The sequence below is a fragment of the Falco punctatus genome (genome assembly GCF_963210335.1).
Source record: "Falco punctatus genome assembly, chromosome: 3".
Lineage (NCBI taxonomy): Eukaryota > Metazoa > Chordata > Aves > Falconiformes > Falconidae > Falco > Falco punctatus.
In genome coordinates, this window is record NC_137582.1 from 119,031,675 (window position 1) to 119,053,471 (window position 21,797).

A 21,797-nucleotide genomic window follows, 5' to 3' on the forward strand; every position below is an offset into this window, starting at 1 on the left:
CGGCAGGCAGCACCTTGCTCCTCGCTCTTTGTGGCTGTATAGAAAAGTCACATCCATCACCAAATCCATAGATTTGGTGGTGTGACTGGAGAAACCAGACACGGTCCAGGTCAAACAGAGCCTGCTCGCCCCAGGCCTCCGTCGCCAGATGGATACGACTGCCCGCCGGGACCCTCGGGATGGGGGACAGGGGCACCCCACATAGGGATGCCCTGGCTCCCCCAAAACCTACGGCTTAGCCATTAGACAGGCATCCAAAGCTGTTGCCTGCTTGCAGCTGAGGGACTGCCCTACCAGGCACTGTCCTCTCTGTCCAGACCTGGCAGTCCCTGGGGACTGCGGGAACCTCATTAAATGTCAACAACCGCCAGGACCTCATTAAATGCTGAGGGGATGGGCTGTAGCCCAGGGGGAGCCTGGGTCTGGGGCCTCAGCCACCCTTGCTCTGGCCCAGCCTTCCCGTGCAAGCTGCGTCTGGTTGCAATTGACTGCAAGGCTGCGGGTGATGGACCCATCCTCAGGTACCTTCAGAGCATCTCGCCTTCTCTTTGGCCGGAGCATGAGAAGCTTTCTCCGCACCATCAGGACAAAATTCCTGCAGTTCATCATTTTCAGTTGTTCCTGCGCTAATTGGCCTTGTACCAATAAGACACAGCTTTTACTGTGTGTTGGAAACATGCCCTCAGCTCATCCATCATACCTCCTCGGCAGGTGTGCTCGGCGAGCGTGTCTGCGGCAAAAGGCATCTGCAGCAATGACTGCGCCCCGGTGCTGCCCGGCACAGCCATTCATCAGCACGGCAAAGGGCTCTTAACGATGCGCTCGGGGTAGCCCTGTGTGGGGCTGGGGGCTCTGCTCGCCCCCCGGCATGGTGATAGCGTGGGGGAGCCTGCAGTGGGTCTGGTCCTGTTGTGCACGGTGGAGCCTGGGGGGAGCAGAAAGGCCGGCAGATAACGGAGGGAAAAGAAGAGCCTCAACCACCCGGGAATTGCTGGGGTTTGTGGGGGGGTGTCCGTTTGTGTGTGCATCTCGCTTGGATTTGAGGGGTTTATTTTTCCAAAGCACAAACAGTGCCTGCCTTCAACTTGGCCTCATGACTCAACTCATGGGATGGGAGCTGTTGGGATTCATTACAGTCACAGCCTCTTAGCGGCCAGTATTAATGAGTGCTGGAAGAAAATTTTGGGCCAGCGGTAGGGGAGGGAGATGTGTCTGCCCGTGTCCTGTCAGAGCTTGTGGTTCTTCCGAAATCACAGCACTTCCTGCAACCTGGTCGACTTAACCAAAATATCTTTCAAAAGAAATCTGGAAATAGACTGCTGACACTATCAAAACATCCTGTTTTGACATTTTCTGAATGAATCATTTAGATTTTTTACTTGGAATGACCTCACTGCCTTTTTTGGTAGAGTGAAATAGATTACATTTATTGAAAAGCTGTAATCAAAACAAAGCGATTGATTTTTGCCTTGATGAAATATTTCAGTCCCCCTCCCTCAAAATTTGCTTTGAGGTTTTATATTTTCTGCAGTGAAGTATTTCTCTATATTATAGCTCTGTTCCGACTTAAAGCTAGATTTTGCAATCCCAGGATTGCAAAATTGGTCTGGCTGTGCAGCCCCACACACATCCCACCCGGACCAGCCCCTCGTAGGGTGGCACTGGGGGGTCTCTCCCCTGCAGCCCCGGTGGGTGCATGGCCCCAGGGGCAGCCCCATGCAGGGGGGATGTCACCAAGCTCCCAGAGCCGAGCAGCTGCCGCAGGCTCCTACCTGGCGGCCGGGGAGTGACAGGGGCCGCGGGTGACCTGGTTATTAGTGCTATTTGACAACTTGTTAGGATTAGAAAGCTCATCATAAAAATCTCCAAAATGAGCGCTTTTTGTGTGTGTGTGCAAGTTAAGCTTTTCTGCCCCAACCAGGAACAGATGTCTGAACTGGTTGATGAATTGGAAACATCTGAAACAACTTTCCAAGCTGAAGTACAATAAATATACCTTTCATCACGATCCCTGCAAGAGGGTTTTAGAGGCAAAAATCACTGAAGTGTTTAATATGGCCCACGGTGAAGAATCATTATAACAAATGAACCAAATTAAATGAGAATTTTTCCCCATTTTAGTGACTTTGCAGGGACTCCAGGTGTCACCTTTTGAGCATGCGGCTGGCGCTGCCCTGCCAGCCGTCCCCAATGGCTCTTCACTGGTTTAATACCAGCATCCCCAGTAGGCAAAGGGAGGATGGGGAAGCGGCGCCTCCCCCTGAGCACGGAGCCCCCAGGGCCTGCCCTGACTGCGTGGGCAGGAACCAGGCACTTCGCACCAGGGTGGGTGGCTGTCACCTCCTGGCACATCAGGAGCTACAGTCACGCAGCGCACAAAGGGAGGCAGGTCCCCCGGTGCCTCTGGAGCCCTTCACAATGCTTCAACATCTTCTGAAGCTGCTGGTGAAGCCTGAGCTCTTCCCCGCTGCCCACAACGCCTGCCTTAACCCCTGAGCTGCCAGTGCTGCCATAGTCTGCCACCTCCGCACTGGGACGGGATGCAGGGGTAAGGCTGTGGGGGTCTCTAGTATTGTGTGTGCCCCCCCCCCCGCTCAGCACCCAGCACCGGGCTCTTCACGAGGGCATTGCCTGCCAAAGCCAGACAGTGTTCCCAGGGCTGCACCTTCCCAGCGTGGCACACAGGCTGGCTCTGCGGCTGCCCAGGAGCCAGCCTTGTCTGGACCAGAAGCAATCCACAGAGCATCCTCGTGCTTTAGTGCCAGGAACATCTGTCAAAGCCACGGAGGGCTGCCTGCCAGAGTTCAAGTGGCTGCCATTCTTGCTGTTGATCCTATGACCTGGATAGATGAGAATCTTTCAGCAGGAGTTGTCAGAAAGAGTTTATTTTTCCATGTCTCCACTTGGCTTATTCCACTGAGCAAAGTCATGTTCTATTGATTTATTCTGAAATCACATTTATTTTCCTTTAAGAAATAAAACCCAATATTTCTTCCTTCAAAATTCATGTGCATTGCACAGGATTTGAGGGTCAAATTTTCAAGCGTGAGTACATCCATAAAAATCTCGTGCACTGGCAGGTAGCATCATTTACACTTGGAAAGCTGATACTAGAACACGTGCTGGCGCTCACCAAGCAAAGCGAGTTGCAGCAGTTCTACTGCTTCGGTGGAAATTCGCTCCCGCTCCCATTCTGCAGCAGCTTGGGGCTCCCCACTGGTGTCCTTGCCAAAGGACAAGCATCACAACCTAACACACAGGAAGGATTTTGGATTCTGCACTGGTGAGTGCTGTAAAACAGTGTGAATAGGTGAAAAGAGAACAGAGAGCGGCTCCACACTTTGGTGTCTTTGGCCCTGGCTGCATTCGGGTCCTGCAGTGACCCCCTTGTGTGTATGGAGCGGCTGTTGTCCCCCAGCCCTGCAGCCCTGGCTGCCACTGCCGTGCCACCGTCCTGCCGGGGAGAGGTGGAAATAGTCCTGTGGAACTTGCTGGGGACAGACAGAGGTGTGGGTACACACCGACCCCCTGACGGCACCTCGCCAGGGATCCTCCTGCCTTGGAGAGTGCGGCGGGCTGCGGCATCCCCCCGGTGACGCGTCCCCATCCCTGTGAGATCGGGGAAGCGTGCCGTGTTATATAACAGCTGGGTACTACTTTTATACAAAATACATTATGAAAATGGCCAAAACATCCCCAACACATGCTTTGACCAGAATGAGTCACTAGAACATGAGTCATAAATAAAGTGGACACCTTTGATGTCTCCATTTTCAAACACTCAGCGAGCCGGCCGTGGCAAGGGCTGGGGAGCGCTCGGGCTATCGCACAGATGTCTGTAATGGGATACTTATGCTCACACATCGCTTCCACGCCATAAAGTGATGGTGCCCCTCCTGAAAAGGAAGCATGTGCAGGATTCATTTCCTCCAACTTGCCTGGCTAAAACTTCCGCAGGGACTGTTCGCTAATCCCCACCCGAGCTAATGGAGCAGCTTTTGCTAATGGTGTGGATTAGAGAGCACGTCCCTGCTGGGGGACAGGGACGTGAGACCCACATGTGCACCCACGGGCTTGCAGGTGTTGCCTCTGGCTTCACCCCCCGCATCCCCTCTGCGCTACACGTGTCCCAGCAGCACTTTCTGAACAAATCCCTTGGGACAAGTGACCAGGAGCCCAGAGGGTCTGAGAGAGGGATGCTGCTGTTCTGGAGTCTGCTTGGAGCATCCAGTCATCCCTGGGAGTCACAAGCCCCGAGGAAGCCCCAGTGGGCACGGGAGCTGACCCCAGCCACGCTCCTTGTGGTTCGTGTGCTGTGAGATTCCCTGCGTGGGGCTCCTCTTCACAGCTGGCTGCACCGGGAAAGGCAATGGGAAAAACACTGCCCCAGCTGCGGCCAGATGCAAGCAGAGATCCCAGGGCATCGTGCAGACACAGGGAGAGAAGCTGCTTTGCTGTCTTTTTGATTTCAAGAGATAATAGCCAGAGGTGGAGTAGTGGCAGAAGAGCTTTTGCTGGGGTGTGCACTGGCCTGGCAGCCCCAGACCCCCCTTCACGCCCACCCCGGCAGCCCCCCACACCCCTCAGAACCCAAACGTCTATCCAGTGACCAAGCGCCAGCACTGCTGAGGACCTGACAGCTCCCAGCTGCCACCTTCTGTAGTTTTCACCTAACGAACCGCGCATCCCTCCCATCCAGCTGATGCAAACTGGCACCTTCTGTGCCAGGAGCTCTGTGCTGGGGATGGGACAGTGACAATACAGACTCCGTTGTGGTGCTGACTGAAAACTAGATTTATTTCTTTTTATTTTTTCTCCTATTCATATTCTTTTTTTTTTTAATTCTATTTCTACAAGCAGGAAATCCAAAACCCCTCCCTGGCCCTTACAGCAGAAAGCCTACTGCAGATAGGACACTGCTGAGGCTGCCTCGTATTATGAGCACCTACATGCAGTTGCTATTAAATATGCAAAACGCAAGTCAACTGGGTTGACATTTTCTCACTTGTGTGCCTTCGTTGGGATGCATTTTATTTCATTGCATTTTGTTTTGATTTCCAGGAAGTTTCACCTTAAATGGTCCAGTTGCATCTGAGAATGAAACCAAGGGAACAATCCTTACAATGTCTAAAAAAATATTCTGGCAAACCCCTTCTTTGAGAATCCCTCATATTTTCATGCCCTGAACCAGAGGACTGAAATGTGTCGGAGAGCAGCAGGCGTCACGTGAGGGATGCAGGTTTCGCTGTCCTTTTGAGAGAAAACAACCCACTCGTATCTGACCAGGCTGCTCAAATATGCTGAAAATACCCACTCGCACCCTCACCCAGGTGATGTGACCTGCTGCACCCCAAAGCTCTGCAAGCTCTGCCTCTGCCGCACAGGGCACTGAAAGCATCTCGCATCTCCTTTTGGGGGGCAGGGGCAGCCCCTGCCCCGCCAGCATCTGCAAAGTCCCCAAGCAGCAGAGGCTGGGCAGCGAGCCTGCACCCAGCACCCTGCACCCCGCACCCTGCACCCAGCCCCCAGCCCCCCCACACCCTGCACGCTGCACGCTGCACCCAGCCCCCTGCAACCCACACCCTGCACCCCACACCCAGCCCCCCACACCCTGCACGCTGCACCCAGCCCCCTGCAACCCACACCCTGCACCCAGCCCCCTGTACCCCACACCCTGCACCCAGCCCACAGCAACTCACACCCTGCACCCAGCACCCCGCATCTTGCACCCATCCCCCAGCACTCTGCACCCAACCAGCACCCTGTACCCTGCACCCCACACCCAGCCCCCAGCACTCCGTACCCAGCACCCTGCACCCCGATCCCCCATCCCACCCCAACCCCAGTGGGCTGCAGCAGCCGGGACGGCTGCAGCCCAGTGGAGGGAAGCGAGGCCTCTGCGGTGGCAATAATTAGATCAAGGTGCAGCCAGGGTTTGTTTTCCGGCGGCTGCCTGGGTTCAGGCACAGGGGCTCCGTCTTGTCCAAGCGCCCGCATAAGAACCGGCTCGATCTGAAGCAACTTTCTCATTTAAGAAAAAATATTTTGGAAGCCACCACCTCCCTCCCCTCGCCAGCAAGTTTAGGGTTTCATAAAGCCTGCCTGGTAATGGGTTACAAATGTACCTATCAGTTTTACATTTGTTTTCATTCAGGCTCAGTGAACTCTCCACCGAACCTGGTGGTGGGCAGGGAGAGGCCCCCCTGCCCCCCGCCCTGCGCCCGCTCCCCTCTCAGCACACCCACAAGTGAATTGTTCTTCCATAATCTAAACCAACACTCCTCTTTGGCAAATTGGATTTCGGTTAAACCCTGTGACTTATGTGCAAATCCTCACAGCAGATCGCCTTGCGCAAAGCTCCCCGCGGGGCGCGGAGCCACCATGGACACGCGGAGCTGGAGCCTCCACAGCTGGTGTCAATCGGCTCAGCCCAGCGGCAGCAGCTGGGCAGCAACATTGCACCCCCAGATCCTGGGCGTTGCACCCCTGGGTCCTGGGCATTGCACCCCCAGATCCTGGGCATTGCACCCCCAGATCCTGGGCATTACACCTCTAGATCCTGGGCATTGCACCCCTGGGTCCTGGGCACTGCACCCCCAGTCCCTGGGCATTGCACCCCTGGGTCCTGGGCACTGCACCTCCAATTAAGCAGCAGAAAAAACAATCCCAGCTATGAGAAAAGCAGCACAGTCTGAGTTCAAAGAGCCTCATTTTGATGTCAGAAATTCAGAATATAAAAGTTATCACGGTAAAATAGGCATGGCAGGCACTAGCTACATATCATAAAAGATATATTCTTTTCTGAACGTTATTGAACTTTTGAAGACGTAATAAAGTACAGTTCCCAGATGAGTCAACCAAACAGGTCTTGTCTGGATCATGTGAAACTGAAACTAAGCAAAGTCACCCATTTCTAATTTAGTTACATGGTGATTACATGGGTTCTCAGCTGAAAAGCAACAAGGATTTTTATTTTCTATGATGAATGAACATTTTTAGTGTCTGGAGTAGCAGCTGTCACACAGCTTGTATTTTTGCCAAGAAAGTAACTCAGAGGGGAAAGCTAAATTTTAGCTCAATGTTTTTCTGATTTTGATATTTAGGACCAAAACGTGACCGAAAAGCCTGCACATCCTTGGGAGCCAGCTGGGCTGGGTACAGAGCAGGCAGCAGGTGTTGCCACAACGGCAAGACTGCCCCAGGACTGGTGGCACGGGACAGGACCAAAGCTATTTCGCCTTCCAGCCTGCTCTGCACTGCCGCACAGTCAGGGCACCTCCCCAGCAGCTTCGGTTTGTTCACCCGTCCTGCATGTGGGAACAGCGGCTGGAGAATAATTAACCATCTTCGAGCAGCATCTTTGAGCAGTTCTGACGTGACCAAGGTAACACAGCCCCCACGCCTCCAGCCCCCCGAGGTGGGGTGGAGCTGTCCCAGCCCTTGCCCAGGAGCGTTTCAAAATGTGATACCCTTAGGGGAAGGTGACAGAGCACCACACGCGACACGCCGACGGACACACCGACATCAGAGCATCGGACACACCACAGCTCCATCAGACACAGCACAGCTCCGGGGCTTTTGTTTGCTTAAGCTCCCCCATGTCTGAGCAAAAGCTGCAGACATTAGTAAGATCCACTTCCCAGGCAATTATTCAGAGATATTACTGGGTTCTTCATGATCAACTCTGCTGCGAAGAATTCTCAGATGGAAAAAATCTATTTAATTTTGTGGTCTGTTAGCAATTTAAGTTGAAGAAGTGGTGTTCAGTTCTATTGTTTTCAGACCGTGATGGTCGTGTGAAAGATTTCTTTGATTCAGGATGCTGCAATATATGAAGGAACTGCAGACACTATACAATAATAGCACAGTTGTGGAAACATAGATAGTTGATCATGAGCTGATTGCTAGCAAGATACCGATGTTGTTGTTTATTTAAGGGGATGTCATCAACTTAAAATTCATGTTTAATTTATAAGTTAATTTATATGCTAATCTAGATCTTACACTGACTCCAAATTAATGAGATCAGGAATGGGTGTTTTTCTCTGTTTCACCCGTCTTCTTTACTTTGTGCTCTTTGCCTCACCTTGGCCGAACCCTGCCTTCCCTTAGTGCATGTATCCCGGTGAAAATACTTGCTGCAGTAAAACCAAACACATGTCGACATCCTTGCCAGCGCCAGCCAGGGGCCTGGGTGCACGGTCTGTGTTCACAGCTTCCCCAGCACCAGGTGCGTTGCCCTCACCGTGTGCTGCAGCCGGCACTGGGGGCAGGAATGCTCCGCGGGGGGAGGCCATGCTGTGTGGCTCTCCGGCTTCACAGGCAGTGCAGGGGGACGAGTGCTTTTCATCCTCCCCCTCCTCTTTCTGAATTTCATATCTGGTTTGCATTAATCAGCTTCATTGTTCTAATCAGAATATCCAGAAGACGAGCAGCAATGACCACATTTGCGTCTCTGGAACTGGTTCCTGGGTGTGGGAGAGTGGGTGACGAGCTGGTGCATGGCTGCAGTCCCCATCCCTTGTATCCAGCCATGCCCCTGCCCCGCTGCGCAGGAGCAGCAACCCGCATGCCTGTGCTGCAGCAGGGTGGCATAGGGCTGGTGGGACAGCACAACCAGCGTCATGCTCTTGGCAGAAATGTCGCAACTTGTCCATGAAGAAATATCCATGCTGGAGAGCTGGGGGCAAACGAGCCCCTGGGAGACAGGGGAAAGCAGGCAAGAAACCTGGGGTTCAGCACTGCCTGTGCTGCCCTCGCCTCAGTCCTGGGGAGCTGGGGAAAGGTTGGGTTTGTCGGCACCATCCCAGTGCGCTTGGGGACTGTCCCCAGCTGCTGTGAACCAGCCCTACTTTGTGACCGTGTGGGGAGGCACTGACTGCTCCACTCAGAGCCTGGCCCCCGTCACCCACCAAAGGGTCTTGATCTTTCATCAGTCAGGGCCTGACTGAGCCACATGTTTCAGCCTATAGGCTTTTCTTTAAGCTTTGTGGCACTTCTCACATCACACAGGCTCAGCAAGCGCAGTATGTTGGTGCGGACTGAAACGCCTGGTGCAGAGCAGCCCAGCGCCCTGATTGCCTATGGAGAAATAAGGAATTTATCCCCATCCTTGCAGCCCCCTGACTGGGGGGGGGTTGCTCGCAGGACCCGTGGATGCTCAGTCCATTCCCGCAGGCGCAGGTGCTGCTGGAGGCAGCAGGACGGTCCCTGCCGCAGCACCAGCTCTTGGGAGCTCTGCTGCATGGGGCCCCGTGCTCACGGGGTGGCACCATGGGTGCAGAAGAGCCCGTGGGAGGCCGGAGGGTGCCTGTCACAGCTCAGGGCACTGCAGCACTGCACAGCAGCTCTGAGCAGCCCCAGGCTGCCAGCGATGGGCTTCCCCCCTGAGCCCCACAGCTGCCCTGGGGCTGAAGCTGTGGCGAGGTCCTCCTGTCTAGTCCGGGTCACCGCCATGCAGTTGGACACCCATCACTGCCCAACCTGTCCCTCGGGGACCCATAGAACAGGTTGTTTCCATACTCTTTGTGATAATCTTTTGCGTATTTGAGGACTACAGTCACAACTCCATCGGTCCTCATGCACCCAGGCTAAACAAATCCAGCCCTGGCCACCCTTTCCCACGGACCATGGTTTCCAGACCTCGGGCTGTCCTCCCTCTCCTCCGGAGCTCCCCACCACAGTCCGTACCCTCCCTCAGCAGGATGCAGCTCTCCAGCCGAGGCCCCCCAGCAGCAGGGGGGAGATGTGCCCCAGGAGCCTGCAGCTGGAGCAGACAGAATGGGGTTGTGCAAGGCGATGGACGGCTGAGGCAGGCTGAGCACCGCCGCCAGCCAGGGCTGCAGGCGCAGCAGCGTGCAGTGCAACGCTCTCCTTTTTTGTGTGACTGCAGTTCGGCAGAGAAAGGTCTCACTTCATTCACCCCTGACTGAATTACTCGCAGCCAGCCTGGGGCTCTGCTTTCGTAAATGAAATACATGCTGTGATGACTGCTCCATTTGCCAAGAGACTGTTAATGGGTGACCCAGTGCAGTGCTCGTAATTAGTTTCTCTGATTCCACCAACCTCCTCCAGTAGTCTACTGATACCAACCAGTACCAAAGCAGCCCAGAGGAGGGGATTAGCCTTGTTGCTGGCACATGTTAAACACAAAGAGGCTTTTCTGTGTACAGGCAAGCTTTCGCATGCTGCACATTGCCCCGTTTAGTTGCTTACAGATCATCTTGTTGAAATGCAATGAAACGTGTACCCGCTTCTGAGATACAGATGCCATCTGCCAGGGAGCGATGGGCTCCTGCACCACTTGGGTTGGAGACCTCAGGGGAGAAGGATGCTCCTACAGCATCGTGTCCACCACACACAGCGGCTATCATTATTTATCATGCTTGAAGTATTAGCATAGACATTGATGTAGTGCTTAACAAGTCAAAGTGAACTTGGCCCGCTAATTCCACAGTGACATTAAGCAAATCTGCTTCTTATTATTATTTATTTTATCTGTTTAATGAAGCAGCAGGGACAGCTCCATAATTAAGGTCAAGCTGAGTGTTGCACTCAAAGTAAAATTGTCGTTGCAAACTCTCCCTGAAATGCCATCATTTTCAAAGGAATACTTCTTCTGAAATTTTACAAGAAAACCTCTTATTTAGGTTAGTACTTTCAATGGGAATTCCCCCAAAGGGGAAGATTTTATATCCCTGGATCAAACAAAATAAATCCTCTCAAGTTATGAAAAATAATGACTAAAAATGTCTATTAATCCTGAATAAAAATTGCTAGTTTTCTAACTAGCTGTCCTGCTAGTTCTGGGAAGGCAGAGCGGGGGCTGGGGGTTGGGGGGGGCAGAGATGAGGGGCATGTGTGCGTGAGGACACGTGGAAGCAGAAAGGAGCCGCTGGTGTGGGCAGAGCTGGGGTGCAGGGCTGCGGACCCGAGTGGGCTGGACGCTGGGAGGTGGCCCTGCAGGGGTGAGATGGGGCTCGGGACAGAGGGGCAAGAGGAGCACCAGGATCCTGCCCTGGCCACTGCCACCGGCGGGAGTGACCCCGCCTGGCCACCCACCTCCTCTGCCCTCTTGAGCACTGTGACAGTGCAGACTGCTCAGTGCCACAGGCTGCTTGGTGCCACGGGCTGCCCTGTGCCATGGGCTGCTACGGTGCCACAGGCTACTCTGTGCCATGGGTTGCCCAGTGCCATGGGCTGCCACGGTGACCCTGGACTGCCCTGTGCCACAGGCTGCCCGGTGCCACGGGCTGCCCTGTGCCACGGGGTGCTGTGGTACCATGAGCTTTGCCAGTGCCCAGCTCCACCCCAGCTCCTCGTGTCCCAGCCTGGCTGCGGGCTCCGCTCTGTCTCCCTCACCTCCACGAATGCTCCTTCTTGCAGCTTCGTCTGGAACCAGCTGCAGTAGGAAACAAAACCAAACTGGCCTCCTGCCAGGCTGGTGCTGGCTGGGCGCTGGTGGCACTGCCGGCCCGGGGGAGGGAAGGGACACCGCTCTTGGGCTGCAGCCTGGTGCCAGGAGGTGCCAGCGCTGTCCCGGGGAGCTGGGCTGACAGCACCCCTGCCTAAGGACGGGTGGGTGCAGACACCCTCCATCGGGGCTTCCCGGGGTGAGGGCTCTGCTGCGGTGTCCCGCCTGGGCAGGTCAGGGCTCATTTCACCTCAACACTTAGGAAAGGTCCGAAGGGGAGGGCTGCGGCACACCGGGCTGGGGTCTCCAGCAGGACGCCCATGGTCATGACGGGGCAGCAGTGGGGAGCAGCAGCACAAACGCGCATCTATACATCTTGAAGTGGTTCCTAGCCAGAGGCAGCAGCGCAGGCAGCGGCGTGGCAGCCACGTGACAGGGCTCCCTCTTGCCGAGCAGCACGAGTGTCCCACGCACCCGGGACTGTGGGGTTTCCCTGGATGGGAGTGACATGATTAATAGTCTCATTACTGCAGCTTTCACTGCGCTGCCTGACACACGCTCTCTTGCTTCTACACAACTGTTGAGTCCTTGCTCTCAGTGCCAGCTCTGATTCATATGTCAATAAACACAGTGAAAGAAAAGCGGATTTCCTTGCCAAACGAAACAAACAGTATCTTTTTGGTTAGGGCTACAGCATCCCTGTGAAATCGGCGCCAAGGGGCATCGTGCTGCCGTTATTCCCTGCTCTCTCGATGCTCCCTGTGCCCTGCTGATGGGCCAGCAACCCTCGGCAGGTACGAGGCACCCTGGAGCGAAATGTCCTGGCTCCCTAAGGAAGCAGCGTGCTCCTCTGCCCATCTGCTGCCAGGCACCTTACAGCAAAAATTGGAAAAGGATGGGGGAATGCAACGTTTAATGGCACTTTTATCAATAAAAAGGAGAGTTATATTGGCCTGTAGGCCTCCTGAAACTTTAATAAAAGTCAAATGATGGTTTTTCTTCTCTCCTTTTCCATTTATTTCTAATACAGACCTGCACTGGGACCAGATCAAGAATGCTTTTAACCTGTCAAAGAGGCCTGGTGGAGGCGTGCCCGGCGCAGGGCGTGCAGGAGGAGGCTCTCCGTCTCCGGACGGGTGCCTGGGCTCCCCTGGCCGCAGCAGCCGGCATGGGCTACGTGTGCAGACGCCTTGCCACGAGCTGCCTTTGCCACCCTCACACAGTGATGTCCCCGGGGCTGCCACAGGCAGCTGCTGGCCATGTGCTGGGCAGTGGTGTCCCACCAGCCCTGGGAGGTCCCCATTCTACCCCTTTCAGCATGCAGGGATGTGGTAATCATGACATCCCTGTGAAAACGTTTTTGGGTTTTTTTTCCTTCCTGGAATTTAGAATAGCTGTACTTGGTAAAGGTGACGAGATTTAACACAATGTAGTTTTGTAATTTTAATGAAGTATGAAGATCTACCGGAACTCTGGAAATAGATAGCAAGAAACGAGCTCAGTGACTTTCAACGAGCTTAAGGAGCAGGACGTACACCCCTGATGCTCACACAGCGCTGCCTGAGGTCTAGTGCTAATTCTCCTGGCTTTCATCAGACCCTTTTGCAACACCAAGATATTTTCCCTGCCTCGTTCCCCATGTGGAGCAAGCAGGCTCACTCCCTGCTAATGCGATGTCCCAGCCCGCGCAGCGCTGCCCTGCTCCCGAGCAGGCAGAGCACTGCCAGGAAACAATTGCATTGCAGCTTCAGCCGGGATTAATCGGGATCTGTTTGCGTTGGCCTGACACCGTCTGGAGGAGCTTCAGCCTGAAACCAAAGCAGGCAGGGGCTGCATGGCAGGGGACAGCCGCATGGCAGGGAGAGCTCAGCGGTCAGCGTGGCTTTGGGGGGACCTCACTCACCAGGATGCCGGCACGGGGAGAAGGCAGAAGGAAAGGCGTGCTTCAAGTTTGAAATGACCTGCAAATCTTTGTGACTTAGTTTCTTAAAATTCAAGCATGCAGCTGAACATTCAGCCGTCTCTCTTGGACCTTGGGAAATTCCTCACCCCTTTTTGCCTGTCTCGTAGTGCTCCTGCCTCTGGCTCGCTGGTATATCTGACAGGAGAAATTTTTGAGCTGTTGTGTTAAGATGAAGACTTACTATATCAATATAAACAAATATATTAAAAAAATTATAAATATATATACTAAAGACCAAATATTAAGATTTATTTGTTCCTCACATTGCTCAACCCTCTGCTGTTTTTCTCTCTTTGGGAGGATTTGTTTCTCCCCCTGCCTGCAGTGTGCTAAGTCTCCTCCTGTACTCGGGTCCACACTCTGCACAGCCACCGGCGCCAGAGCTGGAGCCGGCACAGTTATGTCCTACAATCTGGAATCGCCAAAACTTCTGCTTTCCACAGTGTGTGAACTAGGAGCGGGGGATAGCATTGCTGGGTGAGCTGGCATCACATTTAAATCCAGCTTTCAAAGCAGTATTATTTTCATATTAAAATGTAAATAATACAGGACAGTAATTATTCAGCAGCATATAAACACAGTCTAGTTTTGCTTTTTACATTCTTCTCATCCATCTTACAGTGAAATACTGAAATTGCCAAAATGAGGTGTGATTTGCAACCATAATTCCATTGCCAGTTTAAGCAGCCCTTCAGCTGGAGTTACAGGTGCTGCTCTCCTAAGGCTGAGAGCTAGACATTGACTCACATCAGCTGATAAAATGGCTCAAAATTTAGGTCCTTGCACCTTGCAAAAATCTGACAGCACTCATCAGGAGAGCGGAGGGATGGGCATCGGGGAAGCAAGGGGATGCTGGACCAGCCTGGGACTGGCGCACTTGGTGCTCCGTTCTTTTTAACACTTCATGCCCTCAAAGCCTGGCCATGCGGAGTATTCCAGATCAAATTGCACACTTCCTTGGTAGAAACAGCTGGATTTGCCAAAGGATAAAGGAAAATGTTTTCCATTAACACATCTAACACCCCCATTAGTGCATTGTCAGTTGTACGAGAGTGCTAATGAGATTTCACTCTGACACCATAGGAGGAGAGGCAATAATTGGGGCATGTTTCATTTTCATGGCTGGAGTGGCTGAATTAATTGACTGAGATTAACCCTTCCACAGGAGACGGCAGCTATCTTATGTGGAAGCAAGGAGGAAATTAGTTAATACTTGAGTGACTATTAGATGGCTGCTGACAGATGCCAAAGGAGGTGAAAATGAGCGGTTCTGTGGCAGCAGCACTGCTTTGGGTGTCCAAAATTGGACACAGGCACGGAGGTGGGCACAGGCACAGAGAATGAAGGTATGTCTGGGTGTGCTAAAGCAATCTTAGCTCATTCCTTAATTCCCTAAAGATTTTGCTGTGCTGTGCCCTTACCCAGGGGGTACCCAGCTGGCTGAAGGTAGCTCTGAGGAGATGTTCCCTTCCAGGGTAGGTCCCCGAGGGGGCTGATGCCACTTGCCCTTCGCGCTGCCGCTGTGGTGCAGGCGCTTTGTGCCTCAGATGTGGCAGCACAGGGCGCGTCCTGGCCTCAGCCAGCCCAGGTCACCCTGCTGGTGTCTCGGCACTAGTCATGGGTGCTCCTCATCCTGCTGCTGGGACCCCTGATGCCGGGTGAGGGAGATGGGCTCTGCAGCTGTAGCTCCCCCCAGCCGCCTTGCGCTCCCCTGCGAGAGCTGCCCAGGGATGTGCTGGGAAGCCTTCCTGGTGGAAGGCAGCGACGGAGGGAAATATTTCTCATCTTAGCTAATGAGAAAAGGGAAAAGTAAGGTGAGTGAATGTTTTATTTAATGGACGATTTAATTGCTGACATCTGTGATAAAAGCTGTTTTTTTCCAAACCGGAATTTGTGTCTGTCTCAGGATGAAGCAGGGATGTGGGGGCAAATTCTTTGGAGAGTCCTTTTGAGTCCCATCCAAGGAGGATAGGGAATGAAATGTGGCACATGTTAAACATGTAAATGAGGTACTGATTTACTGATTTATCTGTTTCTCGCATGAGATCTTCTTTGGCTGCATCAAAATTACTGTATTATTTATAAGCCTTAAACATTTAAAATTAGATGTGTGGTTTTAAAACAAAACATCAAAACCTTCATGCAAACCACATTGTTTCAATAAGAAATTAGATTTAAAAAAGTGAATTCAAAATGTTTCTGTGCTGGATCAAACCTGCACCTCATGTGGTTCACATCCACATTGGATCCATTCTGTAGGACTGGGTTCTCTTTGCAATGATTTGCAACAGCGAACTCAAAATAAACAGATCTGGTTTCATTCATGGAATATTTCCTTGTTATTGAAAAGCATCATTTTCTGCACTGTCCCTTGACATTTCTTGGGGAAATCCTGGAGACTCACAGCTCATCTGAGGCACCAGGACATCGTGCTGGAGCCAGCAGTGCACGACGCACAGAGGCAGCTGCTCTCCCCACCACGCTGCTGACGGCTCGGGAGCTGCCGCTTCGCTCTCTGCAGGCTGTGGCCATCTCCCGGGTGGCAAAGCACGTTCCCCAAGGTAGCTGGCCCTCGCCGAGCCATGCGATAAAGGATTGGAGGAATCTGTGGAGCAGGGCTCACTGCCGCTCCCATTTCATCCCAGGGAGATAGCGTTGACTAGCACGGCAGTGCTCTGCCACCCTCTCCAAAGACATTGCTCTGGGCTAACGGAGAGCCTGTCTCATCCTCCGTGTTGTGCAGTCACGGTGACACGCTATGGCTGAAGTCATTCATGAGAAATGCGGTAAATCTGCCCTGGAAGGATAAACCAGCAAATAGCATGCTGCAGCTCGAACACCGGCAACCTCTCGGCCCCTCTGCAAACCCCTGCATCTGGAGAAGACGTGCAGATGTTTGCAGTCCACAGACCCCAACATCACCTTCTCCCTTTCCAAAAGCAAGACAAAGTGTAAGAACAGCTGCAGGCAGCACCCTGCCGATGTGCTCGCTTGCAGGGCATTGGCCTGCCTTTCCAACTCCAGGCTAGAGCTGCAACCTGGTGATGCGAATTAAAGGTCTGGGGCTGCCGTGGTCGCTACTTTTGTGAAGCAGTGCGAATCATGCCTCGGAGCGTTATGGAATCCTGGATTTAGTTGTACCACAACTTCCAGCTTCTGGCTATTTGTGCAACTAGTGTGTTCTTCAAACAGGGGAAAAAATGCTGATGTCTCTCACTTACCCACAGGGGCTGTTGCCCCAGCATCATCACCCCATGAACATGTCAACAGCGAAATGCAAACCAAATTGCAGTAGAGAAGTGCAACCATAGTCAGAATCACATCAGCCAGTTTGCCACTTAATCTGTAATTACACTTGCAACAAGAAGTTGAGAGAGGATGAAGGACACCAAGGCTCTACATCATGGGACCAGGCTTGACACAGCGAGGAGGTGTGTTGTGAGCCGTGCTGCATCTGCTCTGAGTCACGCTGCGGCGGTTAACGTGCCCCAAACCAGTAACTTCCTCCCCATGAGGTTGGGAAGGACCAACACCCATCTGACGGAGTGGTCACGGGGCTTGCCCGGTGCCAGGCACGGGGCTGGCATCACCCACACTGGTTGGGCAGTCCCACAGCCTGGTGTGAGATGGAGACAAGAGGAGCAGCAACGGCACTGAGCCATCCCGCTGTGGTGGTGCAAACAGCAAGATGAAGTATCAACCCATAAAACATCGAGAGGAGCAAAGACGGAGCCGCCACTCTCCAAGCCACTGGACTGCCATCGCTGTACATCTTGTGTGCGGGTGGGTCACAGATGTCACTGCCTATTGTCATTGTGGGGGTCTCCTGTCATCCTCTTCCCACTGATCCTGATGTTTGGTTTTTTTTCACTCCCAGCTTTGTGGTGTCTATGAATCAGCGTTACCCTCTACAGCTCTTCCCCTCCATCCTTCTCAGCACCCACTCCACACTGGGAAAGCCAGGAACCTTACTGGAGGACAGGAAGCATTTGCTAACACTCTATTTAATGCACATTTTTCTAAAAGCAATGGAGGAGTTGAGGGGGAAAAGCAAGAATTGCAGGAATTGCTCATTTCATTTCCTGTGGTTTCATAATTCTGTTACTTACCAATTTTGAATTTCACAAAGCCTGTGGTTTCCCAACAGCCTTCGTCTGTGGGGAGGATACATTTCAGTAGCATACTGAACTGACATGAAATCCCAAACAAAAATAATATGACAGCAATTGGCGTTCTAAGCTATGTGAGAAAGAAATATAAATACCCCGCTGGCTGCGTTTGGCCCAGACAAGGAAGCAAAGCAAAACATCCCAGTGTCAGCAGGTAACCTCTGAGGGCCAGAACCAGAGATCACCTGAAACCCTGGGCCTCCATCCCTACACAAAATGAACCCAAGCGCAGGCCAGAGCCTCACAGCCCCACCGGCCCGTAACTGATCGCTGGCTTTTGGGAGCAGAAAACACCCAACTGCACGTTTGAAAACCACCGTGTGTTTCCACTGCCTTTGGGTCCTGGCGAGGAGTGTGCTGTGGCGGGTGGCAGGACGGGAGCAGTTGGGGGCTCTGGTGGGTTTTCATCCACAGGGTTTATCATCCAGGTTTGGCACTGGGACCCCCTTGCTGGGTTCCTCTGCCTCCTGATCCCCTCCAGCTGGCCCAGTCCAGCCTGGAGCATCACTCCACTCCCCCAGCAGCATGTGGCACGTCACTTCACCAGGGCACCCCCCTCACTGCCACCCATCCCCAGCAATCACAGGGATAAAGAGCAGGAGAGAAGGAGACTGGAAAAGAGGAAAATGTCTTCCTGAATAAACAGATGAGCAGGATGCCTCTGGCATCAGCCGCACGCAGATGATGTTTTACCGCCTGTGCTCACGTGGATGCAACGTCCAGACAAGGAGAAGGCTCCTGGCAGGGCAGGGTTCAAGTGTGTTCCCAAATCGCCCGAGGCACAAGTGGTTGCTCTCTGCAGGGGGTGCTCCACGCCTGGGGTGGGGGCAAGCAGCCCACCGCTGCCAAAGGTGGCCGCAGCAGAGTGACAGCATGGGAGGGGAAGGGAGCAGGGGGTGCGTCCCCCTTCCCTCTTCGAGCAGCCCTCCCTGGCGTGGGAGCTGGGGCCCGTGCTGGTGGTGCTGCTGGAGCTCGGGATGGGCGAAGGCTCCACTCACAGCCTGGGCTGGCCCATTCCCATGGACTCGGAGCTTGACCCTTGTCAGAGGAGTTAAGTGGGTGCACCAGAGAGAGATTTGTCCTGTTGCAGCTTAGCGGAAAGCTCAGGGATGTCAGCAGAGCCAGCCCTGCTGCTGCGGTGGCCTCGGATCAGGTCAGGGATGGATGAGCCCGTAGCGATGCTCCCCTGACCCCGGCAGCTGGAGGGGAAGCTTGTGCAACAGCGCAGTGCTGGGACGGCACGAAAACATGTCTCTAAGTGGCTCGCTGGAACGATCCACGGATCACGGTTGATTAGATACAGTAATAGCTGCTAACATCCTCCTCTGGAAACTATCGGAGGGTTAGCTTGTGTTTATTGAAAATAAACTTTCAGAGGTGAGGAGAAGCCTATTGGTGAAGAAAATATGTCTGTGCACTCAGAATTTATAGCCTGCCTCTATAAAGCTGTCCAGAATCCGCGGATCTTTCCTTCAGATACTCATGTTAAAATAATTTTCATTCTGTTAAATGAAAAGTGCTTTAAGTTTGGCAGGGCTGTGCTGCTCATGCTCTCACCACTTCATAAATAATACTTTATAATAACAGCTCAGAATAAAACAAAAAAAAAAAAGGGGGGGGGGGGGGGAGGGGGGCCAAGGTCCGCGCTGAGCTCTCCTTGTTGGCTGTAAATACCTCTCGCCATGATGTCAGCTGCTTTGACAGAGGATCTGCCCAAATCACTACCACATGTGTAGCCAGGGGATGGGCTTTACCTGGACTTTCCACTTACTGAGTAATGTGGCTCGCAGTCCTGGCAGCGCTCTCGCATGGCTCATGGTTGCAGACTCCTCTATATTTTCCTGTTAATCAGTTACTAATATTGGACAGCGCCGTTTCACCAAATCATCTTCTATTTCCCCCACGCTTTTTCATCCTCTAAATAAAAATTACTTCACACTTTCCTGAATGTCTCCAATATGACTTAATTCAAAACACGCAGTCACGGGAAGAGGATGAGTGCTCCTCGTTCGGACAGAAACCAGGACCCATGTAAGGATGGAGCGAGACGGTCCCACCTCTGGACAATGAAGTAAGTGTCAAGAAACAAACTCCTCACTGCAGAAGATGCATCCAACTGAGGCTTTACTGCAACATTGCAAAACCAGATCTGTGGCCTGAGATGCCCTGCTCGTGTCCTCTGCTCTGCCGGCAGGCACCCGGCGCCGTGTGCGAGGGCTGGGGACGCTGGCTCCTTCGGTCGGTGGCATGGGCAGCGTCCTCGTGTTCGCAGGTGTGGAGGAGCTGGTTGGCTCCTGCGGGATAAACCAAGGGGCAGCCGTGCCCTCCCACTGTCCCTGCCATGGCTGTCCCGCTCTGCCGCGGGCTGCGTGGGTCCTAACAGCAACACGGGGCTCTTAGGACCAATAATACTTCTAATGACCCTTGAAAATTGTTTACCAGCCCTTGAAGGAGCTGAATTAATGAAATCTGCCCAGACTTGGCCTGGATGTGACTGAGCCCAGGGAGGGATCTGCCCCTCACCCTGCAGAGCAGCCTGGGGGCTGAACGTGACCCCCCCACTCTCTGGATGGCTTAAAGAGAACTTTTTCTCCCCGCATGGCTTTGTACCCCTGATTTTAATTAGTCTGCTCTGTGAAGTGGTTTGGGGATGCAGCTCGTATGAAAGGCACAGTAAAAAAGAGCACAGCCGAGTACTCAATAGCAGAGGGACGTGTCCACATGTGGCAGATGTTAGTCACATTGCCGAGCCCTTTGTCTGGAAGGACTCAGCCACATACACCCGGCTCTGCCATGAGGAAAGCACAGGGAGCGGCTCAGGAGCTGAGCAGGCGCTAGAAAATGGTGTATTTTGGCCAAAACTTTGAGAAATGCGTGTGTAATAACCTTCACTAATGTCTGGCTGCGGCAAGCATTTCTAGCACATACCTGCCTTGAAGCAGGACCTTTAACCCGCACCTCCTCACCCTGGCAGAGCTGATGCTCCAGCTCCCGAGCTCCCTGAGGTTCCTGCTGCTGTTTGAAGCCAATGATACTCGGCTGGGTGTTTCCCGAGTCAGGGCACGAAGACCACGGGCTCGTGGAAGGGTGGCAGCTCGTCACCCAACTACAGGCTTCGTTATCCAGCCCTGGCCCCGGCTTTTGTGTTAGCGGGAGGGAGATCTCTGAGGATTTGGCTCAGTGCAGACAATGATGCCATGAGTGCAGAGTTCTTTTCAGTGCCAACAAGTCTAACCTAATAAAAGGGGGAAATTTCCACTGACCGCAGGGGAGCGGGATGGTTGAGACAGAAAAAAGAGGTGGAAAATTATTTATGACAGTGTAATTGCATTTGAGACAACTTTTATGCAGCCAAGATTCCACAAGAAATTCAGGAAAGAAGAACTGTAGGTCAGTCTGACTTTGTCCTGTGTGTGTAGGGGGGAAATTTCCCTTGTGAAAATTGGACTCTGCAACCATATAAGAACTCATAATCAAAATTAATGTGGAAAATAAATTGCTGGCTGGCATCCCTGTCAGCAAGGGATGCTCACTTTAACTCTGCCGTCCTGAGACAGCTGCACATCCCAGCCTCCCCAGCCCCACAGAGCTGGCATTTTCCTCTGGTTCCTTTAAAATCTGGTTTTATTGTCCCCGGGGCTGGAAGGAGGAACAAAGGATGCCCAAGCTGCGGGAAGGGTGGCAGAGGCTGCGTAACTCCAGCCGGGCGAGGAGGGGCCGACTTGCACCCCTGTCCGAGGGCAGGACCCTGCTCTGCTCCCTGCCCTTGCAGGGTGACAACTCGTCCTCGACTCGTCCTTGGTGCCTCCCTGGTGCCAGGTCCCGGCTCGGGCAGTTGCTGGCTGTGCTGGGCTCTGGGATCTGTCCACGATGCACCGGCTGTGCCATCTCCCCTGTGCCCCTCCCTGTGTCCCCCCGGTATTTTGGAGCATCTACAGTATTTTGGGGGGGGGGTGATTTGGGAAAGCAGTTTCATGCCCCAGAAGACACTGGCCCAGTCACTTCAGCTCTTTCCATGACTTCTCGAAGCTCTGGGGGCTCAGCTGCTGCTCCCTGGCCAGCGCAAGTGGCCTGAAAAATGATGAATATGTGCTTCTCTCCAATGCCAGCTGGGCTTTTAAGCATCACGTGTTCAAGCTTTGCTCTGCCACCAAAGAAGCTTGAAACCTTCATTTTTTCAAATAAAGGTGAGATGTTCATGAACTCCTGCCAGAGTCTCTCTCTGGGCTCATTTGCTGGAGTCCAGAAGCTG

General features: G+C 53.1%; 2 long non-coding RNA genes across 2 annotated transcripts in view; both read left to right on the forward strand.

Annotated features, from left to right (window-relative positions):
- Window positions 1-21,797, forward strand: part of LOC308061682 — a 529,572-nt gene that overhangs the window by 470,084 nt on the left and 37,691 nt on the right. The gene's annotated exons all lie outside the window — the stretch shown is intronic.
- LOC308061683 lies at window positions 5,641-19,487 on the forward strand. The gene is made up of 2 exons (XR_013927319.1): window positions 5,641-17,159; window positions 17,254-19,487. It is a non-coding gene; the product is annotated as an uncharacterized lncRNA (long non-coding RNA).